Source organism: Colias eurytheme, chromosome 1 (assembly GCF_061535395.1).
Source record: "Colias eurytheme isolate Ceu_HAF_F1 chromosome 1, ilColEury1 Martin Lab GWU primary, whole genome shotgun sequence".
Lineage (NCBI taxonomy): Eukaryota > Metazoa > Arthropoda > Insecta > Lepidoptera > Pieridae > Colias > Colias eurytheme.
The window spans coordinates 10,115,167-10,139,802 of NC_142980.1; the positions used below are offsets into that span (position 1 = coordinate 10,115,167).

The window sequence follows — 24,636 nt, forward strand, 5'->3', positions numbered from 1 at the left end:
CCATTTGGAATCGTCCGAAAAGTATGGCATGGCGATTTTCGTAAATGGCTGCACGACGATGGTTACCTGTGCAAAAGTTAGCTTGGTACAAATGGTTGAATAATTGTTTTTTTTTTTAAATCAACACATTCGCGTCGGTATGGCGGGCTGTAAGTCATACCGGAAAAGTATGGCATGACACTACCGCCTACTTCTTTTTTATGGGCTATCGGTAAATTCTAAAATTTTTGTGTTACAAATCGTTTGACTTTCGCTATTTTTCCGACGAGTTCGACTAACGCCCACGCGACTAACCCACCGGTACCAGCGTTCACACCATCATTTTTCTTTTTATCATTGCGTACTAAGACCCCTGTAGAACCGCCATCCTGTTACAAATGACTCGAAATTTTGTGTCAGTATCTCCCGGTCTATTAGATCATCTCTCGCGAGATTTGTGTTGCAGGATCGAGAGATTAATTCTTATCTAATTAGGTGTTTGGTTTTTGTTAAAGATAAAATAACATTCAATGGATTTAGCATAACTGCTTCGATATTAGACTAATCATACCTAAATCAAAAGTTCATTCAAGTAAACTAATTGTAGGGGAAATTTCATATTGTATTACTAAATTGCAATTAAAAAGCTATCCTAAACCCCTTGTTCGGTACCAGACTATTTCATTTGGTTGTGAACTTTTTTATTTTGGAATTTACCTAATCTATTATTTTTGTCATTTTTGTATTGAAAGACTCAAGAACGAGTTACACAACAAATTAAAAAATAATGGTTTTTCAGCGTACCTGCATAATGTTCAAATTATTCTCAATTAAACAATGTTGGTATTGTTCGACTAGGTATGCGAGTGATATGAGAACATTGAACATGATTGCAAACACTTGCTTTAACATTTGCAATCTAAATGTTTCAACTTGCAGCAATTGCGTTACTTGATCCACGAATGTAGAACTGGTTATACGTATTACATATTCCGCGCAAGTAACTTTAAACTGTTGCAAATACTAAGTTTAAGCCGTTGGAAATTGATGATTGGATTTAGTATAATATGTATCGAGACTTAGCTATCAGGATTTTGCGCTCTGTTTACAGAAGCAAGAGGAGATTGTATCGGAATTTGATCGTTTGATATCAATTCGTATACAGGTATAGGTACTTTATAAGATCAAAAGGAAAAATAAGTTAGGAAATAATTTGTCTTTGAAAATGACGCTGAAAAATGATCTGAATGTAATAATTGATATCGATTTAAATGAAACAAAAACTATGAAAAGTTAAGACTGTAATTACAAAATAACAGACCCTAATCCAAACCTACCGCGATAAAATAAAAATCGTTTTAAAATAAAAATACTTTAATGTTATTTCTTCTCAACGCGCTGTAGTCTAGAGGTTTTTGCTTATTCTCTCATTTCTGAGTAATGTTTAAAATACACTGAACTGAAGATATAAAGTTTTATCTATTTATTTACTTTTATAAGGCTTCGTATTTTATGCTCAGGTTTCTGCTATTAGAGGTACTTTGTATTTAGACAGTGCATATAAGTATCTCTGATTGTAACTAGACTTTCGTTTGAGGCACTATCTTGGCACATTTCAAGGATCTATCTTAATGACAATCCAAAGGTTTCCACATTGAATTAGAATTTCCTTGCCTTTGTAACTATGAGCCTTGTATTCAATTTAATGCTTATTGTTATAGCATTACCTTTGTAATAGGTATTCTATTCCAGGCTATGCTATTCTATATTCCCAAATCCTAAATAATTTATATACAGTAGCATAGCCTGGAATAGAATACCTATTTCCAAAATCAATTATTGAAATAGCCTACCTGAAACTGTTGAGGGGGATGCGTAAATGCATTTCCCAATAAATTTCACTCAAACTAACTTGAACGCTAAATTTTCTTAAATTTTGCTGATGAAGATATATTGAAAACTGCAAAAAGAATACGATGTTGCATTGGCTACGGTAATGTTCATTTTTTGCTATATCAATTGCACTATTTGCTCGTTAGTTAAAGTTTCCCTCTTTCAAAATTTTAACAACTCCGTCCGCTTTTCCTTGTAAAGTTTCTTTTATTGCAACATTGTATTACGTACAGAAAGGCTTTGTGTTTAAGAATTCACTGGAAATTATAAAGGTGTGTTTATAGAATTGTCCCTTTTCTTTTACACTAATGATAATTACGGATTTTTCTTCTTCCCATGCAGTTTTTAAATAACAAATGTTAAGGGTAATTTATGAGAAAAGGTTGGTTTAAAAATGCACAACTTTTCGTTTACTTGTATGAAGGAGTGCGGTAGTTACTTGCGACCTTTGTGCTGTCGTGTTTCTACATTAAGTACTCCCTAGGCGGTCAAAAATGCTTGACAAGCAATTACTCTACCTGCTTGACAAGTACACTTGATGTTACCTAAAGCTGCATTCGGATTTTAGTTACTGAATAGTGACCACGGCGCATTCCAATTTTTCGTTCTTATTACATCTAGCTGAATGAAAATGGTAAGGTGTTGCTCTGTATTAGATCAAGATGCAGTGATCAAATACATTTCACATACATTGAAATGGATCCAACAACTTCATTCCAACTATTTTTTTCCCTTCCGCAAGGTCTTCGTTAAAGTTTTTAGGGGGTATAACGGCATCGCTGCTACGCAATATTTAGGTATGCTGAACAAATCCAATAGGTACTCAGCACAATTCATACCACTCATACTCACTTTGTGATTTTGTATTTTGATTCGTGTGCTTTTTTTTGTTTAGACATTTGTGTTTGTGTTGAATACATCCTAATAATCCATCCGTCATATTGAAGTGGCGAACTAATAAATATAAAGGCATTTTTTCTCTAAATCGATTTAACTTTTTGCTCTGTATCTTCCTATTTTTATCAAAGTCACAATTAATGGAAAAAACCTTCTTCCTTTAATATGATAAATCATGACATATCTATATGTCATGATTTCTCAATAAACTAAAATCAACCTGATAAGCAAGGAAAAAAGATGTTAGGCATTTCTTTTTATTTTATTGTATCATAAGTATATTTAAATCGATAAAATCCCTAACTGTACAATTTCTAAAGTACACTCCTTGTGAATTTTTAAATCTTATTAGATAGACTTATGGAGCACTTGCTTTCTACGTCGAACGATGAAATAGCATTCTTATAGAGAGACGATACAATTTTTCCATGAAATCTTTTAAGTAAGTACTTTTTAATGGAAATTTAAACAAAAATGTTTGTCTTATATTTATTAAGCTATTAGCGATTTTTATAATTGAAAAGGTATTTATAATATTATTCAGCAATGTCTAAGATCATAAAGTCTTATTTGCGTCGAATTCGGGTTCTTGTAGTCCGGTCACGTAACGGGTTGATTGACTCGGTTTACTCATGGAGGGAATCTCTGTAGAAAAGAACAGGCATGGAAGCATTTTGAATGTGTATTTTGCACTTACTGATTACGAGCATTTGTAACCAATGAAGCCTTTAGTTATTGTCTTTGACACTTTAGATGTTATCTTGATAGAAACTTGCTTGAGTTTCTTAAATTTCTAAAAGGCACACAGTCATCATTTCTGACATTTCATTTCCATATCACTAGGTACTAAGCAAAGGCCTACACGAGAAAATGATCTTTTTTTAAATTTATAAATGTCTTCAACTCATTGATATCATATTCCGATACAAAATTTATTGATTCCGAAGCTGCGTGCTAAAATGACTTCGTGTTCGGTCGTTATAAATGTCAAAAATAGTTTTATATCGTCGAAGATTATATTTTTATTTCCAAGCAATGCACATATAATATAGTTAAACGCGAACTACGTGATCACTTCTATGTTTATCAATGATATATCTCAGACTTTCAATGTTTTTTTTAATATACTTTTTATTTTATGTATTAAATCGTTTATATTATTTTAACGTATGTAGTTACATATATGTATGTATATAACGTTTTCAATAGCAATAATATTTTTAAATACACATAAGAAACATTTATTGCACCCAAATGGTAAATGCGCTTAATTCAATTAATTTGTGGGATGTAGGAAACTTTAAAATTTAAATGTTGAATGCGTTGTTAGTTTTATTCGTTTTGGGCGTTATCCATCCATACGTAGACCGTATGCTAGATAAATCAATACTTTACTTGCTCTCGTTCAGATGTCAATTCAATGTTTATTGCAATGTAAACATATTTATTATATATATAGATATTTAGTGCCTATAAAATTGGTGCATACACAATCGTATTACTACTACAGTACTACTTAACTGATAAATTTTGATATCCAAAAGTATAAATACATATACTTAATAAAAATGTTCTTTTTTCCATCTGTGACGCAGTTTCTATATAAACCTCGTACTATGAGCCAATGTACTAACACTAAAAGCTTATTTTAGTGGCGGAAAATAAAACAGCTTTATCGTTCGTATAAAACGCTGACTAAAATAAATTCAATTATAAAATCAAACTCTCATTTGCTTTCGAACAAATATGCTTAGTTTATTCAAAGCGAATTTAATATTTCTATATTCGATTAGGGTTGAAATGTATTTTAATTCTATATTTCAATCGTAAATTACATCAGCCGGAGCACCAATTTGCCGCAAAGGTAAAACATGAAGCAAGTTCGTGTAATATTAAGTTTACCATGTCGTCGTCATAAGGGCGAATATCGATTGCCATTGTTTTGACGGTTCCGTTGGCTCCTTGGTTGGCTCACTTTATTGTCAAGTTTTTATTCAGCTTGAATTAGGTTTTAGCTTTTGTTGGCAGTTGCATGTAATGCCTACAATCGATATATTTAAAGAGGTTGACTCGTGTAGTGAAGTGTTGTGGAGGTCGCGACTGTGCGTGCCGATGATCGATGGTGTTGCGTGCGTCTTAGCCGGTGGTAAGGCCGCGCGTACGGTGCGGCTTCTTAGCGACCCTCGTCGTCGGCGGAAACGCGGCGTGCCTTCGCTTTGTTCCTCACGGTCCGTCGCCTCCACCTCCGCCGCTCTCCGCCGCGCCTACGCCACAATGCGCATGCTCCGAAAGATTCATGCGACTCCCCCTACGTCATGATTTAAAATGATATGCAGAGCGGAGGAGCGTCATTTCGGCCGCCGCTTCGTCACTGGCAAGTAATTTGTCGAGGTGTCCCTGGGAATAGGTCTTCAGCGGTTCTTGCTGTCTCCCGAGCCACTTGTCGATCGGTCCGCCGGTCGTACTCAGTACGTTTCGAAGAGAGCGCGCGTTAGTCCCAGTATCGATCTGAATATTACGTGTGGTCGTTCGTGCACGACGTTCTCTCGGGATATTCGCCTAACGGTCGCCGTCGGCGCCGGCCTTGCTGTGCTGTTTACGCGCCGTGTAACTTATTTTATTCGATCATGCTCGCGCTTGCCAATTAGAGACGTGATATAAGGTACTCTGTGAGCTCCGAGCGCTTATTCAGGGGTCCACTCGAATATTTCATTGATTCAAGCGAAGAAGAAATTTAGGTAAGTGTTTTAATAAAATAAATTTGATGTCGCCTTGCATTTATTTACATAGCTTATTATGCGAATGTTTTTAACATTTTTATATGTAAATTAATAATTGTATAAATTACGAAGTATAATGAAAGGTTTACGCACTTCGGTACGTAAAATATTTCTATTGAGAGTTAGTGAGCCATCTGGTATATTATTCTAAAGTTAGATTGTAAAATCGTAAACCGCAACAATCACCTACGTTTGCGTCAAAATCATATGCGTATAAAATGAGCCTTTATTAAGTGTTAAAAACATTTCAGCGGTTAAATAATTCCGTAGTCACGTGATTTAGTATTTCTTATTGTTTTTACTGCGCATGTCTTGAGGATTTATTGTTCTTTCGCTACCTAAGCTTCCCAAATTTGTGAAGAAATAAATTAAGGTTCGAATTATTTAAGAGTGTACATACCTATTATATTTAACAGATATATGTAATGAGTATGTAAAACATTGTTTAACATTAGCTTTGAAGTATCCCCGCGACATATTAATAAATTTTAATGAGGCGTCTTGTAAAAATTAGCTAACAACATTTTTGGTCGGCAACAATGAAATAAGATAAAATTAAAAGTATTATCAAAATTCATGGATCAAAAACTGCTTAGCAGCCTTTTTACGAGTACCAACTTTCAAAAGAAAAATAGCCAATTGTGTAAAAAAGTTATCTGTGAAACTGTATAATGTTTCACTGTTCTTTTCTTTGGCTTTCTAAAAGTGTATCAGAAAAATAAGTATGTTCAAAATGTATTAAAGACAAACCCTTTATAAAAAAATGGAAAATATGCTGAAGCGATTATTTAATTAAGGGTGTCGGTGGCTTTATACTTTGTATGTTTAAAATAAAACACGTCGTGTAAACGATGAGTAGGATTAATATTTAAAAAAATAAATGAATCGTTAAGTTCAGAAAACATTTTATTTTAATTAAAACTGGGGTGGTGAATGCAAACGAATGTAATAACGCAAGTTAAGTACAAACACATACGCGGATTACAGGATTATACGACTTAATGCCAATCATACAACTGGGAGAACGAGCGGCGTCTAGGCGATTTAATGTATTTCTCTTTTACTTCGTTTCATTACAGACGACAACAATTCATAAGACGTATATAGCGTTATATTTCTATTGTAAGACCCATCTATTGTAACCGCTCACGAAACCAAATGAATGAGTTCAAAACTTAACACGGTACTAATTTAATCATCATATGAGATAACTAGCGTAATACAGTTTTGCGCAGTAAGACTAGTTTCAACTTAGTTACCATATTTCAATTCCATGCATTTAACGGAAACTTTCAATGGACAGTTTGCGACCTTAATCAAATACTTTGAAGTCTTTCTTCAATAATAAAATTTCCAGGTACCTACTGTAAATGAATGTGTTTTCATATAAAGTTATTGTTTGAATTACCTAACAAGTTGAGAAGATCAAGTTTTCTCCGTTTTTTTTTTCATTTATATTTGCCGATGAGCACCATAAGATGAGTTCCAAACATGCCAGTAGGTACCTACTTAATGTTACGACACAATAGATAAAATTTAATTTGAATACAGTTATAAAAGAGGTCTTTATAAGTACCTATAAGTACTAAGTAATAAGTACACTTTTGTTTGAAACATGTTTATTATATTATGAACATACCTTTGTATAATAAGATTAAATGTTTTAATAGAATTGACGCAACATTTAATATTTGTTTTTCATTTATACAATTCTGTTTGGAGGTATCTAATGTATTATTCTGAAAACAAAAACATATTAAGAATATAAGCTCTTGGTGAAAGGAAGTTCCAATTGAAATAAAATGTTTCACAACGGGAAAAAAAAGTTACCTTTCAAACATTTTCTGCCTTCCTATTCGTTTAGGTTAGAAAGAAATTATAAACAAATACAATTTCGCAATTACTGTATTGCGAAATGAACAAGAAGAAACAAGCTTTTGATTTTAGGACAGCGCTAGTCGTCCGCTAAACGGATGAATATAAAATAAATTAGTTGTCCGATTACCGGATGAATAAAATAATTTAATCGTCCGATAATTCTTTAGAGAACTGCCGCACGTATTATAGGTTTTTTGTGGGGGGATGAGAGGGGGGAGGAGGGCAAACGTAGGTATTTGATTTTTTTTTGCGCGTCGACGGAGCCCCGCTTCGCGGGGCTCCTATTTCTGTGTAGTTTTTTTTTAAGAAACCTAACCTAACCTAACCTAACGGCTAACCTAACCTAAACTTGATTTTTTTTGCGCGTCGACTTATATAGTAATTATATAATTACCTGGGACCAAAATTGTAGATAATAAAATTATCTATAAAAACTTATAATACATTTTTTTCTAGGAGCCACCGTTTAAAAAATCTATGTTTTCATTCATTATTCGTAAAAAAAAAATCCAATCACCAGAACGACAGGAAATTTTAACATTTTATTTTTAAGTGTATTTTTTACAATTTTGTTAAATTGCGACTGGATGAAAATTTTGTTTGTGGTCGTCTTCGTCGTTGGTAGGGTGAAGTGTGAACAAATCCTTAACGAAATATCGTACGCTTATGATAATTAGTATCGCTAGCGGATTCTATTCCTTAGCGTTTTGACGGTTGGCTAAAGGGGCTGTTCCGTTTAGAACCGGAGTCCCGTATCCGTTCCTTTCCCATCCCAACACTTTCCTTATCCTATCAAATCCTTTCGTTAAACATCAAGATTTGGGAATCCGTTCGCAGAGGCGTACCTCTGCAAAGGTTCATGATGGTTGTTGCGCCTACCATTATGCGACTATAACATTAATATAAAAAACCGGCCAAGATCGAGTCGGATTCGCGCACAAAGGGTTCCGTACTATAGGGATCCCCCTTAATATATATATATATATATATATTTAATTTCTAGTATTTGTTATAGCGGCATCGGAAATACATCATTTGTGAACATTTCAGCTTTCTAGCTATCACGGTTTATGAGATACAGTCTGGAGACAGACGGATAGACAGACAGACATCGAAGTCTCAGCAATAGGGTCCCGATTTACTCTTTTGGTACGGAACCCTAAAAAATAGTTTTCTCTACCTGTTAACGGATGAAGTAAAAACCGTTTAAGAATTTTCATTTAAAAATACGTAGGTATTTACCTTTCACATAATATTATTTCAACGAACTTGCGCCAAAGTCTTCTTATCTCCGGATAATCCGTCGAACCACGTAATTAAAACTACCGTAATTCTCGTTTTACACAATAAACAACTGAAGTGTATAATTTAATAAAGAAAAGGCGTAATAACGATACTCAATATTTTACAATGCAATAATTGAATATGAATACAATATGGTGATGTGATCAGTTGAAGATTGAAAACGAAGTAATAAGATATACGTATATATTCCAATAAGCCGCATTGCATCCGAGATTAAAATTTATGGAAATGCAAATCTAACTTCGAATATTATTATAATAGAATGAACATATTTAGATTTTTGTATGGGCGTAATACTCTTTTACTTTAGAGTCCAATTCGATTCTTTATTTAGCTCGAACATTATTAAGAGCAAAATTTTTATTAGGATTAAAATCGATACCTCATATCATATGCGGATTGTAGGATTACATTAGAGGAGGATTTTATTTTCATCTTTTAGTTATAAAAAAGGAGTCTTGTTCGATTTTATTGCTTCTCTAACTGAAAAGTACGAAAACGGTCAGGCAAAGCCGAAGAATTTAGCTAGTACTACATACCTATAGATATAAGATGCCTTATTTATGAGTTACAATTACTAATATTGACTAATAAAATAAAATATAATTTGGAAAATCCAAAAGTGCACGCCTCATAATTTTTTTTTAATAAATATTTATTAATTATTATTTTTGTTTTTTTAATAACAATTAAACCACATCGAATCAGACCCTGAAAAATGAAAGGGTTCTATTCCTGAGCATACTCAAGCGTAAGAGAAAAAAAAAGACTCGATTAGTAAAGTATTTCGGTCGCTATCGTGTTAACAAGAAAAAGGATCCGCACATACAGACACACGGACGTCCAAGACAGAACTTTTTTAAACTGTTTTTTAACTAGTTTAAATAACAAAAATGACATCAAAAATATCATGAACGTTAAAAATAGTGTTTTTTCTTAATATGTGTGTGTATGTATTATCTTACAAGTGCAATGTATGATACATAAAGACATTTTAAGTTTGAAAAATCAGATGTTTTGCGCGAAGTGACAGTAGTACCCACCTCAACGCTTCGCTTATGAGGCGTGCAATTCGTTCAGCTCAATCAACGTAGTTAGGTACTACTCACTTTTTTGTCTAAGTAGGTACAAAAAAGAAAGATAAAAAAATATATCTTTAAGTCGCCTTAACCAAGTAGGAGAAACAAATCCTATCAAAAGCCGTTTTACTTTTTCATTTTATGTTCCCAAAGGCTCATCCTCCATGTTGTTATAAAAACATTTATGAATTTGAAACAAAATCTACAATCGTCTAAAATAAAAACAAAAACATGTCCAATATTTGTTGAAAATGTCAATCCATTCAACACTTTTTCAACACGATACACGATATTATGAGTGATTTATTTAATAGGTAGAAAAACTGATGAACAATTATCCGTTATCACGTTTTGACATCGCCAATACGATTACTTCGGAAATATACCTAGTACATGATTTTTACAATTGTGAATGTAAAAAGGGCTGTTTGTAAAAGGAACAAGCACAATGAAGATTTCTTTATTGAATTCTTCTTTCTACCCAGGTATCCCTATAAATTGGTATGAATTCTAAAATAATACAGATAAAAAGAAGAAATAAATACAGCGGAAAAACATCAGACATCGTCATACAGAGTAAATACCGTAAGCGTTAATTGAATAACTTTATAAAATGATCACAGTTTTTGTCACGAAACAGTCTTGTGGACATTTATCTTTATTGCATTGTGCGGTAAAACCAAAGTATTTTCACGTCGCGTCGCTATTCGTTAGTTACAAGAAATTGTTTGCGGTCCTAATAGTTCTATACTGCAGAGTGTGGGTGGACGGAAACTAATTAATAAATTACTGCCTTAATATATATATATTAGCTGCGATGCAGAAAAAGGAAACTATAATTATATAATTCCGTGTTCAAGGAAGAAAAGAGTGTTTTTACCTTCGATTCGTCTTCGTATTTTATACGATTTTCTCTGTGACCTTTTCTGAAACATGGCCCTGTATGTAATAAGAAAAATTGTTGGATAAATGTCTATTCTATGGGCCATTCTACTAACGTATATATTGATTATTAAATTCGCCCTGATTTATTTGTTACTTTATCATAATTTCTATTTTATTTTTTTTGGTTTCGAATAGTCGATAGTTCATTAAGAAGTTATTGTTCTTAACAATTGTATTCGAGAATTGTAAGCGTACAAAGAAAAGACGAATTTATACATAATTTTTGAGATACATAGAGCTTTGTGAGCAATAATCAAAATAATGTCGTCAAAATGAGATACAAATAATTATTTGTAAGCCGTGTAGTGAAAATATCGCTATCAAGTCACGATTTCGTAATATTGCGATCGTCTCGTCTACGAGACGACTACTAGATATATTGTCGGTGCTCTCTCAATTTATTTCGATTGACATTCATTTGATTTTAAGATTTACACAATTCGTTAAAATTATTTTATACAGTTTTTGTTTTTCGATCAGAGCACAACAAAGGTTTATGTAATAAGATTTCATTTCGGTATCATCATTCGAGGGATTAAATTAGACTATCATTTTCCGGGGCAATAAATAAGAAAATGCGACAGAATATAGAGCGGTACTTTCTGCAACTTTTAAGCTACTATTTGGAATTACCAAATGAAAGGGAATAAGTTTATTGACGAAGGTTATGACTTATAATCCGAAAGCTTAAATTCTTTTCAGATATAGCGATTTTGAATGCTATTCATTTGAAATCAAAATTCAAAAGTTTAGTGTTATAATGTAAACCAAGAGGAACTTTTAGCAAAATATAATAATGAGTTAGTTTTTAATCTACCCACTCTAAACTTTTAAAATGTTAACTGTTAAGCAATTAGGTACCTACCTATAGCAACCATCTCCTACGAATGTGTTTTCTGACATCGGCCGAAATGGATATTATTGAAGAGCGCTTAATTTTTGTTTGAATTATTCGATTAAAAGTAAACTTAAGTATCGTTTAATGTAAATTTCACCATTTTTAATGAGTGTTGCTCACAAGGCGTATAAAAATATTTAAGTACCCAGTTCTCAATAGCAATTCATAAAAAGTAAAAACTATGTAGTAGGTAATAAAGCCAATAAAGTTATATTAACTACGACTTACTGCAATAACAAGCAATCGAGATCCGACTGATTAATAGTTAATGAAAAAATGGAAAATTTATTGATAGAAAAATTTAAATGAAAGCCTTCGCGATTCATATGCATTTAAAAACTGAAGGTACAATTTGTACGGAATTGTTTGATCTGCAATTCGCAATAAGCGTTTTTTATTGCGAATACCTGGCCCAGTAGACAAAGTAACAATTACAAAACGATAACGAAGTTAGAAATCGCAAAAATGTATGGGATTGACATACGCCGCGTTAGATCACGTGGTCTATCTAATGTCAATCCCATACATTATTGCGATTTCTAACTTCGTTATCGTTTTGTAATTGTTACTTTGTCTAAGGCAAGTAAAACAATTCGATTTTGACGTTTACGAAATTTTTGAAGTGAAAACTTCTTTAGCGGCGTTGAGCACTTTTTCTGTAATGGGTATAAAATCTTAAACTCGCGTCAGCACACGTGACCTGATCGAAAAAGCGTAAGACGGATACCATTCCAAAGTATCAAACATGCTCAACCTAAACGTTAATAATCAAGTTTTCACTTCTGCCGGCACTCCCGGAGTGCCTGTACAACCCGTCTTTTTTGAAGTGAAAACTTTTTTAGCGGCGTTGAGCACTTTTTCGGTAATGGGTATAAAATCTTAAACTCGCGTCAGGACTCGTGACCTGATCGAAAAAGCGTAAGACGGATACCATTCCAAAATATCAAACATGCTCAACCTTAACGTTAATAATCAAATTTTCACTTCTGCTGGCACTCCCGGAGTTCAACCCGTCTTTTTTTTATCAAAATAGCTGTTCGCCAGTAATTCTCAAAACCACTTTATGGCCTGAAATTATTCGCCGCGATTATATTCTTACACAATGTCATTAAATTTTCCTCTTCAGCCACAAATACTTGTACCTACTTAATTTTCTTACCAATTAACGTTCAAAGGTAAATTGGTGTCGCCGATTTTGTATGGTCTATAATTAATTATTGCTTGCGTTTTAATGTTTTTGTAGCTTTTGTCCTGATTACGAACGTTCCGTCAATATTTATTGTTTGCACTTTACAGACCTTTACGAATTTATACTCTTGGGTTGATTGGTATTATAGGTATTCTTGATTAGTATTATATATTCTAATAATTCAAGTTGTATTTTATATTTTTTATTAGATCACTGCTATAAAGATATAAAACGTTTTTTTTTTAATATAACGCAGTAAAAATTGTCCATACATAAAATTTGTAAGTAATAAAAAATTTAAAGCTTTGCCGTTGAGAAATGTCCTTTGAACGCGCCCTAAGCCTTATTTGCTTTCTCTAGTATGAATGGAACTTTTATAATACTTTGTAAGTCAAGTATGTTTAGAGAGAGATTCCCGTGCAGAATATTGTCGTATTTGTTTGTATAATAGCGTCTCTGGAAATAAACTACGGAAGATGTGAATATATTTTTCTCCTACTTCATCTTTTATATTTTTGATCATTATTTTACCTTTTGACCGCGATGTAAGGAAAATAAAGAAGAATACTTCTATTGAGATATTTATTCTTTTGTTAGAGAGTAGGTATCTAATAAAATATTGAATTTGGGCGGATGATAATTGCGATCGTCGTTGATATTATAATGCCGGAACAAGTTAATAGTTAAAGAGATTGGTTCAAATGAATCCTAAGGCAGTTCATCTGATCGTGAATCTCTATTCCGATAAGATATTGAATTAAACATGTTATACGGTTTCCCGTCAATATTATTTAGTATCAGGCGGCTTCCAGTCTTCCTCGTGACTTTTTAATGCATCTAGAAAGGCCTTACCGTCTGATTGTTTGTCTGAATCAGTATAATTAACTATTATGTAAGATATCAATTTAAATGTATGACCATTAAATTGTAAAATAATATTACCTATAATTAAAACACAAGTCTAATCTTAATTTCACTATATGTAGTCTAAACCGTTATCACTTATTCTTTTAAGGACGCTGTCACGTACCGTTTTAGACCCCATTTTTTGCATTTTATGCGATCATTGTGCTGGGAAAATCGTATTTCAGCGACAATTTTGTATGACGTCGTACAATTTTTATAAGATGATCGTAGAACTAAATATATTATCTTTAAATTAAGATATTACTTTGTTCTCACGTTTAATTGCTTTGAGTCAAAATGGTACCGTAAAATAGCGTTTTTTGTTAAAAATTTGTAATAGCACCCTTAGCATAAGTAACAATAGAATTATTGAGAACTATTGATTTAGTTTATTTTTAAATCTTACGTGTACTGCACTCATAAATGAAAAAGTTTTTAATTAAATTTATGGCTGTGCTATATATAGGTACCTAGCGGTTACTTGTTTTGTTGTCGTTTTGAATGTGATTATATTTTAGTTGTTAGCAAGCGCTGCTGTTGACATTTGGAAGTAGGTATGTTATTATACATGTAAAGCACTAAACAATACACCCCGTCAGCCAGTGTTTAATTACTGACCCAAAACTTTAAAATTATACCACATTTTTATGCAAAAGTATTGCTTATTTTTTATTCCATCCGTGAAAATGATATATTTATAGACTGTATTTATCATACGCCTATGAAGTGTTTCTTTTTTACTTATGACTTACTAGGTTTCCGCCCGCGGCTTCGCCCGCGCAGCCAAAGAAAAACCCGCATAGTTCCCGTTCCCGTGGGATTTCCGGGATTGCGTCATTTTTCCGGGATAAAAAGTAGCCTATGTCCTTTCTCGGGTATCAAAATATCTTCACACCAAATTTCATGAAAATTGGTTCAGTAATTTAGGCGTGATTGAGTAACAGACAGACAGACAGAGTTACTTTCGCATTTATAATATTAGTATGGATGTTATCATACGATCACCGAATAAATTTACTATTATGTCTACAAAATACCTTTAAACATTCGGTACCTTTGTTATCAAAATTTACATGCTTTGGGTATGATAAAAAATAACTTTTCAAGATATTGTGACAGGGAAATGCGGTCAGTAAATTTTATTTAAATACACTTTCCAAGCGGACTTCTAAGTTAAATTAACGTCAAATGTTATTACTCCAAAGGCATTTAAGTAAATTTAATAAGACTGGGATTTCAATTCTTTTCTTATTTGAAAATTTCTCTCTGTTAGTTTTTAATTTGTTGCATTGAGTTTTGTTTTACTATGTACATTTTTAGCGTGTTTTAGTCTCTTGTTTTAAAAGGTAATACGCTGAAAACAACACTGAAGCTGTAGAGTGCTTTTCTGATTTCCTTGGATTTAAATTTCTAGAACTAAAGGCTAGGGACCTACTTATATTTTCTATAAAAGAACACGTTCGTCATATACTTTTCGTTTGACATCATTTATTTACTTACTAGGTTTCCGCCCGCGGCTTCGCCCGCGCAGGCAAAGAAATACCCGCATAGTTCCCGTTCCCGTGGGATTTCCGGGATTGCGTCATTTTCCCGGGATAAAAAGCAGCCTATGTCCTTTCTCGGGTATCAAAATATCTCCATACCAAATTTCATGAAAATTGGTTCAGTAGTTTTGGCGTGATTGAGTAACAGACAGACAGACAGAGTTACTTTCGCATTTATAATATTAAGTATGGATTTTTAACCCGTCCCTAACCCAAACGGCACTGCATTTAAGTTAATAGACGTAGGTAACGCAATATTACAAGTATAATTTACATTAGTCTACAATAAAGTTAATAATGCTATTAAGTATATGATTAATGATAAGATAAACAGATCAATTTTTATTTATATGAACAAATAAGCATTATTCAAAGTCAGACAATTATTAGCCGACATTCGAGGTGGCGGTTTAAGGTCGTAAAACAATAGACTAATGACGTAATTACATAGGTACTTGCATTGGTAACACGACATCGGTTAATTGACCCCCAGTTATCGACAAGATCGACTTACGATTATCGCCCTACGTTTACTCTATGTGATTAGTTACTTGCACACACTCATGGATGCATTGGTTGAACGAGCAAATATTGATGCAGCGTTTGTTTGAAATTGTTTGTGGTCAATATTAATGTTAGTAGTCACGCGTGCGTTTTTTTACTAGAGTAACAAGTTATTGTCTCTATAATAATAGTTTAATAAAACTAAAAAAACACGCTTTTTATAGAAAACCGAACTAAAAAATAGAAAATTTTATCAAATTAGTGTTTTGTCATCGGTCCTCAATAAATCTACAAAGTTTGAACGAAATCTGGCCGTTTAAAGTGGGTCAAAATCGCGCCCAAAGAAGTCGGTTACAAACAAACAAACATACAGGTGAAGCTAATACATATAAAGCGTGTAAAAACAGTTTGCCATGTATTGTAGAATTTCACATCACGAATAATGAACGTTGTTCTAAACGCCTAGATTAGACCAGACTCTCAGTGGAGTTTCGTTTGCAAAAATAGCGGACCTAAATCTGACTTCTGATATATATTGATAATATATTATAGATGGTTAATCTCGGCGTTTGGAACATTATGTCATGCTGGTAACTACGCTGACTGAAGTTTTAGCGCTATAAACTATTTCTATCATAAAGTTGGCGAGTTGTGGCTATGACGTAGGTAAGTACTACTACTACTACTACTACCTACTTTTTCTTCTAGCTCGGCAAAGTTTCATTCTCAACACGGGAAGTAAGACGGAAGTGATAACGGCGTCTATGAGATGGGTGGGAAGTGAAGATGGCTTTCAAATTTTTGTGTGATTGATTAAATTTCAGTAGTCTTCCACGGTGCTCTATAGATTAATATTACCTAGTTCGTATTAAGAACCTATATACTGTCGCAATGTACCTGTGTAACCGTGTCCTATCTCTATCTTAAAATTGCAACGACATTGTAGCAAATTTAAAATAATTGAGTCTCCTAGTCATGAATATCTAATACAAAATGGTCTTCTTTCTCTTGGATAACAAGCAAACTAATTGCGTTGTTTTTTTATTAGGTATTGTAAATGTCCGTGATGAAACTAGAAAAACGACCAATTACGGCGCTCATTTAGCAGAGGTCTTGAAAGCATTTTTTGTTGTTAGACTAATGGGTACAATTTGACAAATATTGTAAATCAGTCTTGAAATTCTTTTAATAAAGGAGAATATTAAAATTTCTCATAATGAAAAAGTTATAATAGGTATTATAGATGTAGGTATACTGGAAACGTATTGATCGTGACGGACTATAACAAAGTGAATACTTATTAATTAACATATTAGCTTAACACATTAAACTATGACGTTGATGCCAAATATTTATTAGCGTGCAGCGGATCTTTATCTCGACGTGTAAATTTTATTGTTTTTAGCAAAAATACCGCATATATTAAAGACTAGATGTTTTCCACTTGAATACTTTTTGTATGGGTCGATGAAAACAATCCCGGGACCCTTTCTTAAGTACCATTAGAAAGAAGCTGTTGTAACGTTCTAGCTATTGCCACCGTGTGTAACTTTTTATTCTTATTGCGAGAAATCCTACTTTCGTGAATATAAAATGTTCTTTTTATACTAATGAATCAACTTTTAATCAAAATAATCATGAAAAACTTTGGCGTAAATATGTTTGTTAAAATACAATACAGTAGGTACCTAAACTCAATGCAGTTTATGTATTCTATTAAATATAATAATTCTCTTCCGCGTCTCATAATTGAAATAAATGTTTAGCGAGATTGTGGAATTTGTGTGTATATTGGAATATTACCTGAATACATTTCTACTAAATTAATTTTCATTACATTACCAACGAACAAATATACCTACATTAGCAAATGAGCACTGGACTATAATTTTGTACAATCCAACCTGCCGACATAAAATTATTGTTTCAATTATTCGTATTGAATGCAACACGGATTATTACTTCAATTCCGATGAAAACGATAAAAATAAATGTAAATAAAGTGGATGAGAATGTCTCGTACGCGTTCTGTATCGTGGGGGTATTATATCGACGTCGGAAGTGTGCACTAGTTATTGAAGAGGAAACCTTAGATATCAGCTCGAGCAGTTTCGAATTGTGATTGAACTTCTTTGTTTGCTGTGCAATGTGCTCGAACATCGCCTCTAGTCATGAAAATGTTTTATATCTTATTTGCGGGCGAGAGTTCAACGATGGCTTTCACAATACGGCTCAATGTATTATGGTTAGACTTATTGTATTGGGGATTACTAGGTCTTAGCGGATGTGATATGTGGATTGCGTATTACGTTTTATAAACATTTGGTAAATTTCAAAATCGAGATTTTCGGATAACGGAGAGCATTGTTATTTTTTTTTTGTTTATGTTTTAAACAATTTTACCAATTTTCAGCTGTATGTAAATAATTACTTTAAAGTTATAGATCATATGAGTGCGATATCGAGAAATAATTACATAATTATAAGGACAGCTAAATCTATTTTTCCGTATCTGATACTTTACATACTTACTACATCTATCACTTCTTGTTCTCTTTTCCTAAAAATCGGTAGAGCAATATATTTCGTATCTTTGTTTCGCTCCATTCACATTGAATGTATGCTTATCAACTTCACTATCTCGAAACTACTTCGCTAAATTAAAAATTGTTTCGTTGTTGCTTTTGCGAGAAAACAACACATAAACGAAGTTGCGGACCGTTGAAGCGGTTATTTTGTGCAGCTCATGCATCTAACAGAAACAGAATTTCATTGCACACAATTGTATGAATTCTTAACGTTCTATGAAAAAGCTGTATAATAGTTCAGGATCCATCGCCCATTTTTGCAAGTGATTACTATAAAGCAAATTTTCCGTGAGTAGCTTTATTTTGATGAGACGACCAATAATTTCATGTACTACGAAACTCTCGATTGTGGTAGCTAACAGAGGTAACTAGGATACAACTTAGGGCCAGCAGTTCAGCATGGTCAAATACCTACAGATAAAATACCTACGCGAAGGTGGTAACTCGTGAGGCAGAAGGCTAAACACCATCTTACACTCGATTAACATGAAACAGACACGTTCATTTTTTTGTTAAGTTGGATCCAGAATCCTAATTTCTAAACATAATACATGAAACCGTAATTCAATAGGTAGCTATTCACCACCTACTTAAGACCAAAAGAAAATAAATATTGTCGATTTTCTTTTAGAGAGAAATTTGTTTAGTGCTTAATTTTCTGTTTTAAATTAAACACGAAAACGAACTTTTAGAAATCTCAAAATATAGTATCAATGTTAATAATTCCATAACTGAGTTTAGTGTAGCTGGACACATAGTTGCACAAAATAATCCTTCTGAGCAAAGTAAATTGAGTAAAGTGTGTAGCAGTAAACTAAAATGAAAAGACTAAGAGACGGGGATCGCTTGAAATAATCTTCTTATTATCTTTTGCTAAGTTCATTTAATAGAGTTAACACAGAGCGAGTACTTTGAAATTTTAGTGAGTCTAGGTACTAAGTGATTCTCCTAGTTATATTACTATAACGCTTGTATAGTATAAAGTATGTACATACAGGGTGGAAACTTTCTATTTCCCCTGGAAGGAAAGTATTCACTTAAAATACCTAATAGAGAAAGCATTTTTTTCTGAAAAGAAACATTCCCTTATTTGTAGTAAGTTCTGTTTTTAATTTTTAGTAAGTTCGATTACCTTGCGCATCAAGTGAATTTCGAAAATCCTTAAATACAGTTCTATTTAACTTTAAAGATAAAGGAATGTTTTCTTTCAGCACATTTTTCAATCTCCAATATTTCCAGTACTTTATTCCCTCCAGTGCCCATTGAAAATGTTCACCGTGTATAAGGGTTGGTAATTGTAATGCATCAGCGGCGTTTCGGTGTCACGCTATTAGTTTGTGCAATTACGTGCGGCTCAACGTTTACCATGTTACTGGTTTCCGTGTTGGTATAACGCCTATAGCACATACACGTGGCGTACTAATTTATACAGCTTTGCAGTTTGCGAATATGTTTTTTCATTTATATTAATTCTCTTACCTATTAAATAGCTCTATATTAAATAGCTATGTATAATATATCATAACATCAGACGACGAAAAGCATATAAAACCGCGCATTGCCGTTACAATTTTAGGTTGCTACGTGACTTACATAATGATTCAGAGAAGGAGGAAACGAAAAATAAATGGGACTGTTGTTAAAAAAAATAAAGACCCATGGAAAATTATTTCAATTTAGCTTGTTAGATATAAATTCAAATTTAATAAGAAAATACTGCTTTAATAGGTATCTCAATAAAGCTATTCAATTGATATTAATCCAGCAATATTTTTTTAGGAGTTTTCATTTTCTCGATAGAATTGCCTTGTATTTCTTAAAATGTTAAGATTGTATAATTTATTCACAGTAGTAGGTATTACTGGAATACTTTGTTACTTCTGCTATGGTCCGGGAGCCAGCAGCAGATTTTATGACCAAGTTCCTCTCAAGCGGTAATTAGTAAAATGCATCAAAGTATAGTATTATGAAGCCTCGTGAACGTCAGCTGGAGCTCGGTTGGGGGGAAGAGCGGTTGTAGCCTCCCGTATCAGCTGACGGTTTTTCCACCAAGATACAGCCAGCTGACATATATATTTATCCACAGTTACATATAAGGTATCATCAGGTAAATTTTTGTTTGAGAGGAAATAACGGAAAATAATTTTTTCTTTAAATTTAACTTTCATGTTCGAGACACCAGCTGACGTATAATACACCATGTTGTAACCAGCTCACTATTTTTTTTCGTTGAGATATTGGGTTAGCTACAATTTGACAAATTTTTAGCTGAGAGGAAATGAATGAATGAATGTATTTTTTTTCCTATGTGCGTGGGAGGCACCCCCCCAACCGAGCGCCAGCTGACGTTCACGAGGCTTTATAATACTATACTCTCATGCATCTGACAAATTATCTCTTGAGAGGAAATAGTTAACCAAATTTGCACCTGGCTCCCTAACTTATGTCGTCTTGACCTTAACGACCTAGAGACAAAAGTTTTCCTTCTTACACAAAAGGCCATGCTAACAATTTTATAAACGCCCGCAGCCCCGCTTTGGGTCGTCCGCTGAGTTACTACAGCTACCTAGCTATTCGTGCCATAGTTCTTGCTTTTGTACAATAACGTGATCATCGTTTCTAACCCCAATTTAGGAGGCTCCGTTACATTGTATTACCGGCTTAGTATTTGGGTGATGGCGTAAATTGCGTTTTTGTTCCAACTTTGTTGCTCGTATCTGAAACGTTTGCAATATAAGCTTTTGTTATTACCGGTTTATGTGTCAAGCATGTGACGATGGTAGATATTAATTGTCGGCGACATTCATGGTCGTGGTTCGAGGAAAGAACCGGCGAGCGAGCGATAGACGGTGACAAGTTATCAGGTATTACGACCTTTATTTATCCGTTTTACTGGAGGTGACACTTTATCGGTCAAGGTTTAACACGTGTTTAATATTCGAGCTCAATTTGCTCGTGATTAGCTTGCAAATTGATGGTTAACAGGGAACGCCTCAGAGAAAGGCCACCGATTTCCCGCAGAGATGTTTTATCCAATAAAATGTTCGTACTTTGTGTTACAATGTTACACATGCGCACCTTTTATCAAACGATTTCATAAATAAACACCCTTTCTATTACGTTTACGTTTACGTTACTACTACTACTAATATTCTATTACGTTTTTTCGAACAATATAAAAATATACTTACTTGGAAACTTTTAGGTTAAGATTCTATGCGAAAGCTTTTATCTCAACCTGTACAACAGCACGCAACATTACACTATTATGTATTCAAACATCTTCCGAGTTTCATCTTATTATTATTATTGTACATGCATATTACAATAATTTCAAAGTCTGATTTTATGTTATGTGCGCAAGTTTACTACAGTTTTATAAGAAATGGGTACTTTATGTTCTATAATAATTTCATGTAAATTTATTTAATAGACGCTAAGTTGCCGTGACCTGCAAGCTTAACGCTCGTTTCTAGCTTTAATCATTATTTTTGTATACGAATCAGCTTAATCATCATCCTTGTAACACTAGTGAACTGCAAAAGCCTTGAATTCAACGGAACGCCAAAAAGAGAAGCGTCATTTTTGCGTTGCTAGCGCAGTAAAAGGGTTCTATTTTAGAAGTCGGCTAAATAAAAGTTTTAGATTTCGCACTCTGTATTGAATGATTGCTATTTTTATTAGATGGAAAACAGACAAGTACTTATGAGACCCAAGTTTGACGTTCGAGTACTCTTTGCATGGACGTGAGAGTATTGACGTAGCCCGCATAACGTCATTGGATAGCTGCAGTACTTAATTGCATTTAATGATATAATATAGTCTAATAAACGTAAGCTTCAATAGTTTTCAAATTGTTAATGATAAAGCAACTTGCGTTGTACCTACTGTATTTATTGTTGAAGGTTTGTCACTGTAATAATACGTGTTTGATGTAATTATTACGTATATTGGTTATTAATCCAATATACAATAAAACATTGCTCTTTATAAACTCAGTTGCTACCCACAATTTCCTCCATCAAAAATTATAGCTGTCCCAATGAAAATACCCTGAAGCAAAACATTTTGCAAATATTAATTAAAACCTTAAAATTACGCGTTGTTTTATAATTTTTTAACTTTTACCTTATTTCTGATCTAACTCTGAAGCAGCAATTAGATCAGAGTTATTAAACCGAAATCTGTAGCTTCTTGAATAAATTAACAAATGTATGTGCAAAAAATGCAAAATTAAATTCCTCTATAAAATCTAAATCCTTGTTAGAAACGTTTCCCTCTTATTACCATTGACCTTGCCCTTAAGCGATCGTAAATTACCCGTCTAATGTGCAATCTATCTCGGTTTTTAAACATGTAGGTAGTGAAAGCAACTGCGATACAAGAGAGAAAGAAAACGTAATAGCTCACCTATTTGTGTCAATACGGTTTTCCAACGATGCATTGTGTGCTTACATTTTCAGTACAATTCACTTTCTGAATAAGAGGCTTTGGATTATAACATAAATAATATTTATAAGTGTCGTAATTTCAGATAATGTATGAGTGCATGGAAGAATTTTGAGTAGGTAAGTGATTTAGTCAGAAATTCACCCTTGAGTGGAATGTTAGGCGGTTTATGATTACGTAGCTTGGTACATACATATCTTAAATGCAATATGACATTTCAAATTATTTAGTTTGACAAAAGTTTACCGCCAGCATATTTTCTAATCAGAAAATATTAAAATTGTCCATAAGATAAGATTTCTAAGAACCGCACTGGTAGGTAGCATTGTAATCAGTTTCCTAGATATAAGCTCGAATCCGTATATTCTCAGAATTAATATAGGTATTCCGTTGCAATATATTATTTAATTTAACAGAGATGCGCTACCAATCTCGTCGTATTTTCAATCAGACGTCGTCTGCCTAGGAATACAGTGCTCTGTGCTCCATATAAATTATTCCTTGTAGAACGCGTTCGTATTCAGTGAAAGATTCCTGAGATTTCTCATTGTAGTACGCCTGCAGCTCGAAGCCTGGTGAGCACTAGGTATGTGTGTGTTGTTTATTGAATAGATTTGTTTACGTTCTACTGTTACATGATGTTTGATGTTTGGGACCTACGTTTGACCTATTGTTCTCTACATCCTGATAGAGGAAAAGAGCCGCAGACCACTGGCCCGGAAATACATTTACAGTTAGTAGGTTGTAAACGAGCTGGAGCAATCTAATCACTTATCACATGATGTTCAAGCTGTGGTAACAAGCGATCATCATCATGTAGCAATTTCTATTGTATCTAGTGGTACATTTACATATTAATTTGTAATAACAGGATGGGTGTGGATATGTATAGTGTATACGTATAATTTTAGCTGTATTCGGCAATAAGGAGACATAATTAAAATATGAAATTTTAAAGTGTATCGCATACTTCTGATTTTTCACATCGTTGTTTCACCTGAAAGATAAACTACAAAAATAACAATCAATACATTACAAGCAAATACAATTGATGCATTTATTATTATTTATTCAAACTTATATTGTTGTAACAATACTCTTATATATTGATTCTAAACTCTAAAACATCAGACGTGACTTGAATTTTGAAACCAATAAATAATAAATCTCTTACTATTTTATGAGTCATTGGCGGCCTGTGTTCTCACATAATGTTGAGTGGCGATTTTATCTAAGAGGCACGCTTGCCAAGAAAAAGCATATCTATTCCCATTTACCTTGAAGAAACAAAGGTTTCAGTTCTACATAAGAGATAGTTTCAGTGTTCATACGTTTCTTTTTCATGCGGAAAAATGAATGAATGAATCTGGTGAAATTTAAATGTCGTGTAAAACTTTAGTGAGAAAATAAATGTTCATTTATTCTCAATCTTTTATACGGTTACGTAAAAAGCATCAACTCAGTTTCGTCTATGGTAGAATCCAAATTGACATTAGCGTACGAAACGAAGCTGCTGAATAAGCACAGCAACAATAAGCACTAACGCGCTCCCCAACAATGATGACCGAAAAGCGATTAGATCGTTTGTATAGCCGAAAGTCGAATGCTAAAGTGCATTATGTAAAAACAAAACACGGCTTAAAGTGGAGTAGTATTGAAACCGAAACCACACAATTTCAGCTATAAAGCCTTACTTGACTATGAAAACGTTTATGGACGAAAAGAGAATTTTAATGGATAAACCCGTTGTAGGTCTCGAAAGTATTTATAGCAGCGCTGCTTTTTAGATTATAATAATCCCT

The 24,636-nt window shown here is 33.4% G+C and overlaps 2 protein-coding genes across 5 annotated transcripts in view; both read left to right on the top strand.

Moving 5' to 3' along the window:
• Nca (neurocalcin homolog) overlaps positions 1-24,636 on the top strand; it is an 80,232-nt gene that overhangs the window by 34,460 nt on the left and 21,136 nt on the right. The gene's annotated exons all lie outside the window — the stretch shown is intronic.
• The window catches only part of LOC149911194 (neuronal calcium sensor 2), a 74,332-nt gene that overhangs the window by 34,209 nt on the left and 15,487 nt on the right, over positions 1-24,636 (top strand). The window contains exon 1 of one of the 2 annotated variants that reach the window (XM_090104058.1): positions 4,280-5,507. The exons of the other annotated variant lie outside the window; for it this stretch is intronic. The gene's annotated coding sequence lies outside the window, so the exon portion shown is untranslated. Of the gene's footprint in view, positions 1-4,279; positions 5,508-24,636 lie in introns of those variants that run through there. 2 annotated transcript variants of the gene reach the window in all.